This window comes from Terrapene carolina, unplaced genomic scaffold (assembly GCF_002925995.2).
Source record: "Terrapene carolina triunguis isolate 2854851 unplaced genomic scaffold, T_m_triunguis-2.0 Scaffold68, whole genome shotgun sequence".
In the NCBI taxonomy this organism is placed as follows: domain Eukaryota; kingdom Metazoa; phylum Chordata; order Testudines; family Emydidae; genus Terrapene; species Terrapene triunguis.
The window spans coordinates 21,226,561-21,240,502 of NW_020664419.1; the positions used below are offsets into that span (position 1 = coordinate 21,226,561).

The following is a 13,942-nucleotide window of genomic DNA, read 5'->3' on the forward strand; positions in this document are numbered from 1 at the left end:
TTTGCGCACTGAAGGAGGCTCGCTCAGCCCCTGGTGGGCGTCGAATGAAACCCCAGCCGCCGCCTCCCCTCCCTCACTCAGCCATCGCCGGAGGGGCTGAAGCCAGGCGAGGAATGCGGGGCGGTGTGTGGGCAGCATACGCAGGGAGGGCGTGTGGGGGAAGGGAAGGAGCGCAACATAAACAGAGGGGCTGCGCCTGTTTCTCACACGCTTACCTCTTGCGCTGCCTGTGACTCGTCCAGATCAGGGCAGCCCCAGACCTTCCCCCCCACAAGTGTCATTCGGTAAAGGGGAGCCTCGCAGGCAGAGCTGGCCCTAGTGCCTCAGTCTCGTTCCTTGGAAGGGGCTCCCCGAGGCAGGCCTGGGCTAAACCTCGGTCACGTGTGGAGAGACTTCCTCAGCCAGACCCGCCTCAGGTCTCCACTAACTGGGGGGGGGGGAGGGGGGAGGGGGAGATCCCCTCAGCGAATAACCCTACATAGTTCACCGAACGGGCTTCAGTCTCTTATCCCCCGTCTCACTCTGCGTGGGGAGATTGCCTCGGTCTGGTAGCCTTCCCCAAAGCCTGTGTGTGTCAGTGCGCCTGGCCCAGGCTCACAAGAGGTCAGGGGGCAGGCAGGCGCAGGGCCTCACTTGGGGGTAGGCTGAAGACAGGTTTCGGTGTCTGCGTCCCTGCGGAAGACAGGATCTCGCTGCGCGCTTTAGGTCATTCGCAGCATCATTTTGGGCCCGAGCCCCTCCCCCCCCGTGGACTCAGCTGCACGATCGCCCCGAGTCTCCACCCAGACACAGTCCTCTCGCCCCTGCCGTTCCCTAGGCTGCCCCTCTTTAGCATTTTTCGATCGGGGGGCGCGCTCTCTGGCCCCGGCCCTCGAACAATTTAATATCGTGAGGAAACCCCCTTTGTAAAATGGACATGGCACGAGGGAGGACTTAACGGACACAGACTGCGCTCCAGCCCACAAGCAAAATGGCGGCTGTTTGGCTTCGCCCTGGTAACCTTGCCCCTGCCGGGCGGGACGGGTGAGCCCCGTGTAGTGAGAGGGAGGGGAGAGCGGAGGACGCCATTTTCCCAGAGAGAGGCAGTGACATAGAGGGAGCGTAGGAGTCTGAGAGGAGGGAGACGGGAGCAGCAGCGGCAGCGGGGTTTGTACACAGGTCCCAAGGCAAAGGCGCTTCCCAGCTGGTCCCTGCAGGGTTCTGAGTGCCGAGCCGGTCTGGGGGACCCCTCTGCTCACTCCTCTTTACCAGAGTCAGCTGAGGGCTGCGTCCTGCCCAGGCTAGGGACATCCGCAGTGGGGCCGTTGCATTGTTTTGGTTGGGATAGGAAAGGGGCTCAGCTAAGGGGGAGCTGCTGCCTGGCCTGTGATCATTACAGGTGAGTCTCCTGTTATGATTATCATTCCTGCCGAGGGGGAAGGAGGTTCTAGTAAGGGTTAAAGCGTTAGGGAGGCATCCCTTTACATCTGGGAGGGGTGGGGTGTGAGGTTCCCTCCCCTCTAAACCGTGCATGATTCTGTATAAATTGCTTTGGATTGTGTTTCACGTTGTATGGGTTGGTTTGAAAATGAAAGGGAGTCGTTATATCTTGTGAATATGGCGGGTTACTGTAACCGGAGGCGCCGAGGGGATTTTTTTTTGGCAGTTATGCCGGTTTTATGCATTATGATTAAAACCAAACAAACCCAAGAGGGGATATTATGTGACCTACAACATAAATTTCTGTAGACCCAGAGGCTAAGAGCAGGGATGTGTAATAGTATGATTGCGTATTAGGTTGTATGCATGAAGCTTAGAAAATAGTCTCCCTTATCTTGTATATTTTTGTTTTGTGATACTAAAATGGCTCGTTATAGGCCTAATCTCTCTCCTTTCCACACCCCCAGCTCCCTCTCTCCCTCCCTCCCTTTTAACATTTCTTCTGTGGTGTAACCTGGACAAACGGAAAACAGTTCTAAAGAGTTTCTGTGTCAATTTAAAAGGGGATGATTCTCCCCACCCCCTTTGTAGAGACGGTATGGAGCCTAAGGTATATTTAAAATACTCCTCTTTGCCGCCCTGTTTTAGTTCTTATATCTAGCATTTGTATTTCCTTGTGTGGCACATCTAAATCTTTTTTTTTTTTTTAATGGAAAGGCATTAGTGGAGTAGACCCTACTGCTGCAGACGTAGGGGAGGAGAAACAAACGGTCCACTGTGTAGTACTAAATAGGGGAGAAGAAATATAATGTAGTCCAATTATAAAGGTCCTGTATTCCCCTATGTTCAGTCATTTAGGAATGGGCGGTAGCTAAAAGTCCCGAGGTCCCTAAAATTGTATACACTACATTTGATTAAAGTCGGAACTTAAGAATGTTTAGCCTTAGTTTATTTACATCATCCTAAAGGGATTAATAACGAAAAGGCTTTTTTGTTTTTTGAGACCTACCTCAGTGAACTGAAAGAGATGGCTATGACCATAGGTAGGATACGTAAATGCTTGACCATAAACATTGTACTTTTAAAGTTACTTATGGTAAATGTGGAGTAAAAATTGTAATTTCCCTCTTTTGTCCTTTAGAGATTCTAAAAATGGCGGCCCCAGGCTGATGTTGTGGTAATCTAATCAGCTCGGGTCCTCCACACCCCATGCAGTGCGTTTGTCTGCAGCACATTACTGGCTTGTTATGTTTAAATGAAAAGGCTGTTGTCTTCAAATCATGTACAAAACATGTCTTGACTTTACTATGAATAAAATGCTGTATCCCAGCTGATTAATTTTATTGGTTATGTGTGTGAAAGGCAAATGAACGAGACCACTCTTACCGGTGGGGGTGGGGGAGACGATAGGCTCAAGTAGCTTCTTGGGGGGGGTGTTTGTATCTTTGTGTGATGTGATATGCATGCCATATTAATCTCTTCACTTTTGTTTTAATAATGTTTTGGAATAATTCCTACGTCTATGCTAGTTAACCTAGATATGTTTCACAATACATCTGTTACTAACACAAGGACCAGTAATACTTATATATTAAAAAAAAAGAAAAAAGACAGACAAAAGATTAAAACAATCCTAACTAAATTCTTAGATAGTCATTGCCTTTGTGACTGTCAGGTTAATCTTTGACAAAATACTTTCTTTACTGGAGATGTTAGTGTTAATCTAACATGAATAGTTTGGGAATACTAGTTTAATGTTTTGATGTTACTGTTTAAGGAAATATCCAGACAAAATTAAAACCTGTTACTTTGCTTCTTCAGGTGTAAAGCTTTCTTGCCCATGTGTAATTTTTCAGCATGAGAATCTTTTTTTTGTTAAGTCATTAAATATATATTGTAAAGTGTAAAAACTGTCTGATAATGTACATAAACGTTTAAGTGAAACTACAATACTTAGTCTTTCTTTCTTCCTGTCCCAAATGACATATGAACCTTTTAGTATCATCATAAAGAAGATGGTGTGAGGCTGTGTGGGATGGAGAAGCAATAAAGCATTCTTTTAGTAGTTGATATATTGAATGCAATTGAGAGCCACAAATCTCAGGAAACTTGTCATGTTTTTAGTATGTTAAACTAAAATTACAAAAGGTAAATAGAAATTTGTAAATTCAAACTCCTGCTGTCCCTACTTTAATGAGATGCAAGTTCCCATTTTAGTATATTATTGGAACCTTCTGGATTTTAAGAGCCAAATGTGAAATACTATTCCAGTAGCAAACCATTTTTCAGTGCCTGAATAATTTTAACTTTACGAATATTACCTTGCACTGCTATGGAAGAATAGATAATTTGTTCTTTATATCTGTATCAGCTAAGCAATAAGACTTTGAAGGTATGCATTAACAGCCCCTCAAGGCATACCTTGTGTGTGGTGAGGCCAAAGGCTTGAGTGACTTCAACCACACAAGTAGTGCATTAATAGGACAGGGCATGCATTACTCGACCAACATATTGCTATAATATGAATTTTTAAAATTTAAATCCATATATTATGTCACTCAATTATATATTTTTAATAATTTGGGGATGGCTAAAGGGTCTGTGGTAAATTTATGGGGTTTTCTTGATTAGATTCTGATAATTTCCATAGGTTTCTATTTTCGATTCTGTTGTCTAAGTTTCTAATGCTAATAGGATTTGTGTGCAAATATCAAGAAGCAAAGGGGTATATCTTTCCCCTTTAGGTGCTAGTTTTCAATATGACTAGGGTCACATAAGCAGAATCTGAGGTATACTCTGCAACACTTGGTTTAAAACAAACAATATCCTCTACCTTAAAGGTGATCTGAAAAGCGTCAGTAGTCTAAGTAACGTCTTTACCACTAGACTTCCTTGGGAATCAGAAGGTCTTTCTTGGTGACCCTGTGTGATCGCTTTACCTCTCTCTGTTTCTCCATCTGTAAAATGGGGATAGTACTAGTTTACCTCACATGGGTGTTTTAAGGCTAAATTCATTAATGTTTTTGAGGCGCTTGGATATTATGAGGATGAATACCACAGTAAAATCTATAAATAAATTAAATACAGCAAATTTGAAATTTAAAAAATAGATTATTACAAAAAAACCCTCCCAAACTGTCCTTGAGACTTGGTTTGAAATTTCAGAATTTCTGACGCTCTGTTTTAAGTTCCATATGTACCAATATATTTCCAAATGTCAGACTTAATATATGAGTAGTCTGCCAGCAATCTGGACTCCATGTACTAAGGCCATCTATATCTTTTTTGATCATCTGCGTTTGGAATGACTTTAGTGATCTGGGAAATACCTTAGGATATCAGAGAAAAATATTGGGGATGGTAAATACTTTTTAGCATATTTGCATGACAGTACTAGGACTCAGATTATTTCTCTGGATTAGATTTCTGTGGTTCAGTTTTCTTGTGTGCATAATTGGTTTAATATTTTGTTGAAGACTGATATTTATTAAGTACTTTGAGATCCTCTTATTTGTTAAACTAAACTTTCATTGGAATCTTACTGGCAATTTTTTTTATTTAAAGGTACATTGTTTTTAGTTGGGACTTTGAAATCAATTTCTATATTCTTGCTGTTTCTCAAAATTTTAGATTCCTTAAAGGTCTGCAAGATTATCCTTAGCGCCCCATTCCCCAAGGATTTAAGCACATGCTTAACTTTGTCAAATATGATTTCAGTAGGATTAATTGACGAGCATAAAGCAATGGTGGGCAACCTGCGGCCCACAGCTGGTCAGGGTAATCCCCTGGCAGGCCGCGAGACAGTTTGTTTACATTGACCTTCCGCAGGCATAGCCGCCCGCAGCTCCCAGTGGCTGCGATTCACCATTCCCGGCCAATGGGAGCTGCGGGAAGCGATGTGGGCCACAGGGCGCTGCGGCCGGTCGTCCTGCGGACGGTCAACGTAAACAAACTGTCTTGCGGCCCGCCAGCGGATTACCCTGACGGACTGCAGGTTGCCCACCACTCGCATAGACCTTTGGACAGGGTGTGGGGAAATCAGTTTGTTATTTAATTGGTTCCTGATATTTGTGACATCAACACATTTATTTACATTTGTTTATAAATCTCTCAAAAGCAAATTCTGTGGGACTGTGACCCTGGAACAGGTAGTGCATTTAAACAAACCACGATACAGATACAGTAAGTGAGAACTGATAGTAAGTTTGAAAGTATATCTTCAGTTTTATAGGGATGCCCTACCTATGTGGACTTCAGTTGAATTCTGAATACATCTCTTGAGAATCTGTATTTTAGCTTTCAAACTATGGAAAACATAAACTTTAGCTTTATTGAAAAGCAGGTTTCTCTCTAAGTACAATTATTTATGTATTATTTTGTTTCTATTCTTATCAGCCACAAACTAAAAATTTAAACAAAAGTTAATCCTGCTTCCTAAAATAACATCTGATTGTCTCTTGCACAAAATTTTGGATCCCCTTCACGCTACAAAGGAAAAAATTGTTTAAGAGACATCATTTAGTAGAATAAACTGCAAACTTATTATTTGTCAGATACCTGGTTACTTTACTGTTTCACTTCCTTTAATTAAGCCTCACTGACAAAATATCAATGCCTTGGATCCCTCTATTCAAAGGACTCTTGAGTATTTTAAATAGCTTAAGTTTGTAAGGTGTTCCAACATAATATTGATTTTTTTTTCCTTAAATTTTTCTAACTTAACAAGTTTTAGAAATATTATGCTGGATATAATTGACAATTTAGTCAAGTCATAATGAAAGTTAACAAGCCAGTGGAAGATTACTCCTCAACTAGAGGTGTGGTTATAATAGGGGAATGTTTAGAGCCATCTGGCTGTTACATCAGGCAACTGATATTCTATGCCTGGACAGCTGATCATGTCTTAACAGTTGGTTTGAGAGACTCTTTAAATGCTGTGAAAATACTTTTCACTGTAGATATATTTATTTTGAAGTTGAGGATCCAGAGGACTTACAGTAGAGAAGTGTTATGAGGTTTTTCACGTATTTCAGTATTTTGGGGAAAATGAAGTGGGATCACAATTTTTTTTTTTATCATGGCTATCTGTTTTAATAAATAAATGGGGATATCCTATCTCCTAGAACTGGAAGGGACCTTGAAAGGTCATTGAGTCGAGCCCCCTGCCTTCACTAGCAGGACCAAGTACTGATTTTGCCCCAGATCCCTAAGTGGCCCCCTCCAGGATTGAACTCACAACCCTGGGTTTAGCAGGCCAATGCTCAAACCACTGAGCTATCCCTCCCCCCTCATGTTTTCTCAGAATACAGTTTTAGAATGAGACTGTTGAATGTTTAAGAAATCTGAAAATTCTTATAATCAACTTTTGACTTAAAAGTACAGTAATTTCAATATTATTAATTTCAATGTTAGGGCAGAGTTCCATCTTTAATAGCAGAACATTTAGTTATCTGGGGGGTGTGTGTCAATTTTCAGTATAAACTTTAAGCAACTGATAAAACCCCACTTCTAACATTTTAATAATTATGCAGATTTTTTAAAAAAAAGTTTCCTCAAGGGATTTTTTTAAGTCATTCACTTCCTGTCCCTGCTGTTTGCTCTCATTCACTCCAAGTCGCGCACAACAGCTGCTTAGGAAGTTTTCTGCATGTTTATGTGTTTGCATCCAGCAAAGATACTGAGTGGTCAAAAGTCGCAACTCCTACCTGTGTCATTTGGAAATGAATGTTAAAACCATTGTGGGCTAATGATACAACAGATGACAGCTCAGAATTAAGCTGTCACAATTTAAAAAAAAAAACAAAAAACAACCCTATAAAAATCTTTTTTTCTTCTCTAAGAAGAGAAAGCACCAAGCTACCAAAATAAATAGACACTAGAATCCCTAAATATAACATAATTGCAAATTGAGTAATTTAGTTTTGGATGGACATTGCAACTGAAAATGTTAGTGATCAGTGCAATGTCTTGAAAATGGGAACTGTAGTTTGAAGGGTATTGAAAATGCTTACGTTCTGTGTGCTGTGACTTTCTTGAACATAACTGAAAGAACTCTTGGGATTAAAATATGTAGGAATATGTATAATTTATATTATAACCAAGAAATCTAGCCCAGATTGGGCTTGTGGTAAAACAGTATTTTTTGTATTTGATGTAGTTGCTCAATATAGAGAGGAAACTCCCAACACTGAGAAGAAATTAAAAATGCCTATTTATGCGAAGGATTAAAACTTCCAGTCTTCCTGGGTTTGGATTCCCAGACTGAAGCATAAGGAGATCAGACCTTCTTCCAAATCCTGCAGGTTTGCCCAAGACACAAGTGGAAGCTCTAATCCAGCATCCATTCAGACCAAATGCAACATATGGAAGTAGGGGAAAACTACATGTGTGGGAATCCTACATCAGTGAAAAAATTTAGAATAAAATAGAAGAGTTTAGCTGAAAGGTCAGTCTTTGACTCAAATTAAATAATTTATCCTCTTTGTATTACAAATACCAAGTGGAACAAAAACTGCACCAGAATCTCCCAATACCAGAGTGTTTTTTTTTCTATGCTGTTTATCAACTGATAGTTGTAATAGTATCTGGTGAACGCAGTAAAACATTTGGTATGCCTTTGTCACAGTTATAGGAAATACATGTTTAAAGTTTATTACTTTCTTCTGCCTATAATAGAAAAATGCAAAAAAACCCCCACCCCTGACTTAAATATTGCATTCAGAACAGAGATTCAGAATGTTTCTTGAAAGATTTGTTATAATCAAGACTTTTCAGTGGATGAACCAGTGATAAGTAAACTGTCACACATCAAAGAAATAAATCCATACCTGGCCACCCCACTAGATGAGATGTAACCTATTGAGCATGCTTATTGAATATTGATTACACATAAATGCAGAAATACTCTACTTATTTGAAATGCTTTTTGTGAATTTTGATGGTGTTGTATGCTAATGAACGTTGAGATCTATGGAAGTTTTGACTCTGTATTACACTTTCATAGAGAATCGTTTCATGAACATCTTTAAAATATCCCACTGTAATCTACTACTCAATGAGTATGTCAGATCATATGTTTGGATGGAAGCAACTGGTAGGAAGAATATTTTAGGTAAGATCTCATAGGACACACCAAGCTAACAGAATTAGTAAAGGAGTGACACAGTAGAACAGAACTTGTTTTCCTAAATCAATTTTGCATGTAACAGTAATAGTTATGATACAGAATTATTGTGAATGAGGTGACAGACACTTTAATACAAACCAACCAGTACTTCTTGTCAACTAATAACAAAATTTTGCAATGCCCATGCCAAAAGAATAAACTTTTCTACCATGCTCGTTCCCCCCATTTTACCTTCTTGTTCTTGACTCTTTCCAAGTGTCTGGTGTGACATGGATATAGATAGGCCCTCCTCTGAGTAGCATTTTTCTCCTCCCTCAAGACAGGCAACAAATTATTTTCTTCCCATTTTGTGTGGCCTTAGTAGTTACAGCTGGAGACTAGGTATTCGAGCATCATGTTCCCTGTCTCTCCCCCCTCCCCCCCTTTTTTTTGTTTATGTAGAATAACCGACTGTCAGAGCTCTGTCTCATTCCTCAATCTGTTTACCCTTTTATTAATTGATTCCCTCTCATTTAACTCACATTAATTCCAAAATCCACATTGATTTTTATCTCCTCGCTACCATTCTTCACTCTCTTCCTCTTGTATCTTTTCTCTTCCTAGCCTCCAGGCTCTCTCACTTCCACTCAGATAGAAGGAAAAAAAGCGGGGAGGGGGAGAGAAAAGGGGAAGCCCAGAAGGCTCTCTAGTGGACTTGCAGAAGTATCTGGGAAAAGGGGGACACTGATCACCTTCTACCACTCCGATCCCCTCTAGAAGGAAGCCAGTGGGGCCTCTGGAGCACTCTCCATCTCTTCACCAGGAGGGTGAGGCCCAGTGGAGAGTAGCTTCCTTTTGTGTCAGGACTTAAGTTAATAGACAAATGACTCGTGGATGGTACTAATACAGGAGTCTTTCTTATCTCAACTACTTGGGTTGGCATAATCTACGTAATGAGCTCTTTGAGAGCTTCAGAGACCATCTTCAGATTGGACATTTGAGAGATGGAGACCTTACTGTTAGTTTTCCTTGCACAAGAGTCTTGAATTCTCTGAAGGTGCCATTGAAATTGTGGCTTGCTGGTCCTCCTTTCCAAACTTATTATTGCCAGCTGCTAGTGGATCAGTGGTTTTTCCAAGCCTGAAGGAAACCCATCTCAAGTATGGAGTTTTGTATTGTTAATATTACAACTTACTGATAATGTTGCTCTTGCATCTTCGAACCTCCATGTAAACAGTGGTGAAGTAGTTTCTGAATATAGGGACTCAGTTAATGGGGAAACCAAGAAGAGCAGCTTTTTTCTGGGGCAGTTTGACTTTCTAATATGAACATAATTTTTATTTATTCTACTGCATGTGGAGGGGTTTGGAGGTGATGGAGGGTTTTTGGTTTAGTTTTGTTTTTCCCCTGTGAAATTCCTCATTCGGAGGTGTCCTGGCTCCTTTATCTTTCTCCTCCTTCTGTCCCTTATTTTCTCTTCCTCCTCCTTCCTTTTTTATTCATCCTTTGTTCTCCTTAGCCTCAGAAATTTGGAATGATGGGTGCTAGTCAGTTTCTTAGCTTAGCATTGAGGGCTACCCAAGAGAGCCAGTTGGGGTCTAAATCTGGACTAGTGGTAGTTCCTAAGTTTGCATTACTTGGACTTCGCTATGATAAAGGATATTGTAGCACCTGGGAGTTGAATTTCCCCTTCTAAACTCTTAACAAAATCCTTACCATTTTGAAGGAGGAGAGCTTCCTTCAAGATCTGGCCAAAGGTAGTGTACTACTTTAGTAACATCCAACATAAATATTCATTCAGAGTACCTCACTTAATTGTTCTACATATCATTGGAATATTCTACACGTGATCTAATCTCTATATTAATATTCCAAATAACCAGATTTGTGTTTCTGGAAAACGTTTTCCTAATACTGTATTCTGAACAATGATAAATGCTGTAGGGTAGCCAAACCTAAAATTGCTTCTAATGAAGTTTTTCCTTTAGCATATGCTTTTTTTTTAATATTTAACAACATATTTTAAAGTTCAGGAATGAGAGTTTATAATATGATGGTGCTGCCACTACTATGGCTTTGAAGGAGGCCATGATAAAAATTGTTTTTGCTAATGGATATGAAACTATTTATTAAAATGCTTAATGTGGAGGAAAAATAGGAAAATGTTTGTTCACGTTATCTATGTTCTTGTATGTTTAAAAAGTTTACCCAAAGAGAGAATTTTTAAATATTTGTGCTTAAAGTATGGTTTCTTTCCCCTTTGTGTAGGTGCCCTGCTCCCTCTCCTCACTTTCATATTTTAGTATAAGGCACGGTTGGGTCTTTTTTCAGTCTTTTTGTAATGATTTGTGGCTTTTGGCTAAGTCGTGTTACTCTGAGCACCAGCACTAACATGTAGTATAGAATGGATTTCTTTTTTGCTAAATTTCATACCAACCTATTGAAAATAATTATAAATAAATTTGGGGGGGGGAGTAACTTTCTGCCTTGGAAGCTTGTTTGTCCATGCTCAGGAGTGGGAGTAGGGACTGGATAACGTGGAAAGAAATACACATCTCTTCCAGTGAAATTCACCTTATTTCTTTTGATTTGTTCGCATTCCCTAAAAATGAGTGCATGTCTTTTTTTGTTTGTGCTCCTTGACAATTATACAAATAGACTACCTCCAGGAAATTACCACTCTAGTTACCCTAAAATTAACATAACTTTGGCAGTAGTTTTACCCATGGTTTCAGTTGTACATGTTAATTTCTTCTGAGCACATGTATAGAGGAAGAAGTATAACATTCAAACATTCCATAAACAGTTTGCTTCTCCATAGTGATCACAAAACGCATAATGTAGCATAACAAAATTTTAGGAGAGAATATTATTCTCAGCTGGAAAGACTTAAAATGTCTACTCAGCCTACCAAGTATGAGTAAATTAATTATAGTAAGCACATTAAATCTTATCTTATAAAATATTTTTCTTATAAAATGCTTATAGAAACTGCAGTCTAGCCTTTGCACCTATGAGGAAAGATAGTTGAAAGAGGTAGCTGGAGCTGAGAAAGGAGAGGTCCCTTCAATTTTCCCTATTTATTTTTTCAACTACTGAAATGTTTTGGATGGTACGCTCCTTTCTCTGTAAAGGTGCTGGTCAGACATGTGGAGTAAGGATGGTAACCTGGTTTGTGTATCAGCAAATTCCTGTTCAGATGGTATTGATGCCAGGACTTAAATTAGGGAAGCAAAATTGCATTGTTGCTTCTGTATAAGAACTAGTGAATTTTCTACTTGCAGCCCACACCTTTTTCCTTCCCTTTCTCAAATCTGCAATTAGAAATATGACTTTTCCCCCTCCCCCCAGACTTTCACTCTGTGTTGCTCAGGGAATACCTTCCAGTGATAGTGTATTGTGATTCCCTCTACATATACAATGGAAACTGCAGACAGTCTTAATATGACTGGACCCCAAGTTTTAAAACACTTAAAATGTAATGGTCCTCTTTTTGCTGTATTTTATAGTCACTTTTATTTGGAGAAAGTGGGTTTTTTGTGTGTGTGTTTGTTATTATTATTGATGATAGGCTCTATCAAAATTAGAGGCTCTTGCCTATCTTGCTATCCGCTTCATTTGCTTGTTGGATGCAAGTTAGATTTTATTCCTCAAGCTGTGGATTTATCAGTTATAGAATCATAGAAATATGGGGCTGAAAGGGACTTTGAGAGTTCATCCAGTCCATCCCTGCACACTGAAATAGGGCCAAGTATATACCTAGACCATCCTGGAAAAGTGTTAGTCTAACCCAGGGGTCTCAAACTCAATTTACCTTAGGGCCAGGGCCAGTCCTCAAATCCTCCCAGCGGGCCAATAATGTCACTGAAGATGGTGTTCAGAAAGGAAAATGTTTATATTGTGTTTTTTATTTTGAATTTCTTAGAAATAATAAAACTGTCATACAACTTTATACAATTCTTTGCCTGCCAGAGAGTTTTTAGTATTTGCCAGACACCTGGCAATGCTTCAGTTTTGTCAGTTTGCTGATGTTTGGCCTCAGTGACTGAGCAGTTGAAACCTTCAGGATTGCAGCAAGGTGTGCATCTGATAGTTGTGTTTGGTATTTTGACTTGTTTATATTAATTGTGGGAAAAAGTGATGCTGCCTCCATGGCTGACTCTGCCTGGCAACTAATGATGCTGCCTCCCTGGCTGACTCTGCCCGGTGACTAGTGATGGTATCTCTGTCTCTCTCCCCCAGCCAATGGGAGCTGCGGGGGGCGGTGCCTGTAGCAGACAGAGCTGGCAGTGTGGCTGCATGGGTCTCTCCTCCGTGGGCCGCAGTGGGGAGATTCTCGGGCCGCAAATGGTCCACAGGCTGGGACTTTGAGCCCCCTGGTCTAGCCTATTCTTAAAAACCTCCAGTGATGGGGATTCCACAACCTCCCTTGGAAGCCTACTCCAGTACTTAACTATCCTTATAGTTATTTTTTCCTAATAGCTAACCTAAATCTCCCTTACTGCAGTCTAACCCCATTACTTCCTCTCTTACTTTCAAGGGACCTGGAGAACAGTTTGCTCACCATCATCTTTATAACAGTCCTTACTATATTTGAGGTCTGTTATCAGGTTCCCCCTTACCTCCCTCAGTCTTTTTTCCTTAAGACTAAACATACCCTGTTTTTTTAGCTTTTCCTCATAGGTCAGGTTTTCTAACCCTTTTATCATTTTTATTGCTCTCCTGTGGATTCTCTCCAGTTTGTCTACATTGTTCTTAAAGTATGATGTCCAAAACTTGATATATTACTCCAGGTGACAACTCACTAGTGCTGAGTAGAGTGGGACGGTTACCTCCTGTGTCTTCCATGCCACACTGCTGTTAATACACCCCAGACTATTAGCCTTTTTCACAGCTACATCAGATTGTTGGATTGTTTTCAATTTTTGATCCACTATAACCCCCAGATCCTTTTCAGCAGTACTATCACCTAGCCAGTCATTCCCCTGTTTGTAGTTATGCTTTTGATTTTTTTCCTTCCTAAATGTAGTGCTTTGCACTTCTCTTTATTGAATTTCGTCTTGTTGATTTCTGACCAGTTTTCAATTTGTCAAGGTTGTTTTGAATTCTAAACCTGTCCTCCAAGGTACTGGCAACCCCTCCCAGCTTGGTGTCATGCACAGATTTTATAAACATGATCTTCACTGTGTTCTCCAGGTGATTAATGAAACTATTGAATAGTACCAGAACCAGGATAGACCCTGCAGGACTCCCTAGATACAGCTCTCCAGTTTAACAGCAAACCATTGATTTATAACTCTTTGAGTATGGCTTTTCAACCACTTATGCACGCACGTTATAATAATTTCAGCTGGGCGACATTTCCCTACTTTGTTTCTGAGCGTGTCATGTGGGGTTGTGTTAAAAGCCTTACTGAAA

The 13,942-nt window shown here is 40.3% G+C and overlaps 1 protein-coding gene across 2 annotated transcripts in view; it reads left to right on the forward strand.

Annotated features, from left to right (window-relative positions):
* The first annotated feature begins 1,072 nt into the window (after positions 1–1,072).
* KMT2E (lysine methyltransferase 2E) overlaps positions 1,073–13,942 on the forward strand; it is a 117,682-nt gene continuing 104,812 nt past the window's right edge. For both annotated transcript variants that reach the window (XM_024208512.3, XM_024208514.3), the window contains exon 1: positions 1,073–1,378. The gene's annotated coding sequence lies outside the window, so the exon portion shown is untranslated. The remainder of the gene's footprint in view (positions 1,379–13,942) is intronic.